Source organism: Dermacentor albipictus, chromosome 3 (genome assembly GCF_038994185.2).
Source record: "Dermacentor albipictus isolate Rhodes 1998 colony chromosome 3, USDA_Dalb.pri_finalv2, whole genome shotgun sequence".
Classification (NCBI taxonomy): domain Eukaryota; kingdom Metazoa; phylum Arthropoda; class Arachnida; order Ixodida; family Ixodidae; genus Dermacentor; species Dermacentor albipictus.
In genome coordinates, this window is record NC_091823.1 from 97,508,854 (window position 1) to 97,509,851 (window position 998).

General features: G+C 44.8%; 1 pseudogene; it reads right to left on the reverse strand.

Moving 5' to 3' along the window:
- Nucleotides 1-535: 535 nt before the first annotated feature.
- LOC135901378 (U2 spliceosomal RNA) lies at nt 536-705 on the reverse strand (annotated as a pseudogene).
- Between the last annotated feature and the right edge of the window lie 293 nt (nt 706-998).

Below are 998 nucleotides of genomic sequence, written 5' to 3' on the forward strand. Positions count from 1 at the left end.
CGAAACATATAGATAGCTCAGAAACTTTATAAAGTTTTGTACTAAGAAAAGCAATGATTTCGTTGTGGAACGTTTCCAGGGTTCATTGTACATGTCCCTGCATAAAAACTGCAAGTGCCCTGCTCAGTATTATATTTCAATATTATGATGAGTTCCTGGAGAAACTGCTGTTAATACATCAGTGTAGTGCACGAGCCACGCTGAACACTTTCTGCAGGCGTGTATCCACATGAAAAAGTGGTGAATTCACTTCACCTAAGATACGTTACTTTTTCCATTATACTGGATGCCTTGCTGCCGCTTATTTGGCATCAATAGCGCAGGCGAACGCCTACATTACGTAACAATCGACTTGCTGAAACGGTCAGCTATTTCACACCTCTTTACTGATTGGCACCGTACAATGAAGCAATTTCATGAAGCCTTAGTGCTTTGTAACGCCATTTTATGTGATGTTTACAACAAAGCTCTCTATGACTAGGTTCTGGAAAAAATTGCGTGCGTCTATCGAACCACGTAGATCTAGACTTTCTCCCCATCCGTGGGTGATGCCGAAGATAATGCAATACCGGGCCAACCAGTGGTGGCGGCGAAACAGGCTTTAAGCACTCCACCAACTTGCAAAAATAAGATTATTATCTTAGGTTTAAATATAACCTGTATAAGATATTAGGCTGATACTACACTTTGACTTGCGTCAGCCATGTCTACGTTCGCACCGACCTCTTTGTCGGCCTTCCAAGCGCTTGCGTGGCTCCTTTCATTTCCTTCCACTCGCCCTTGGTGACGGTGCCGTAAGCATGCTTCCTGCCAAGACCCCGAGGTGGAAAGAAATGCGAACCGTCAATGTGGACCCGATCCCGCAAAGTTGGAACATTTCACCGGAGCAACGGTCAGGTTTCAGAGGGAGTTTTTGGGGAAGCAATTTTGTGTGGTCTATGGTGTGTCAGTCAGCGCTTGTGGTTCTCGAGTGACCTCAAAACCAATAATGCACTGCA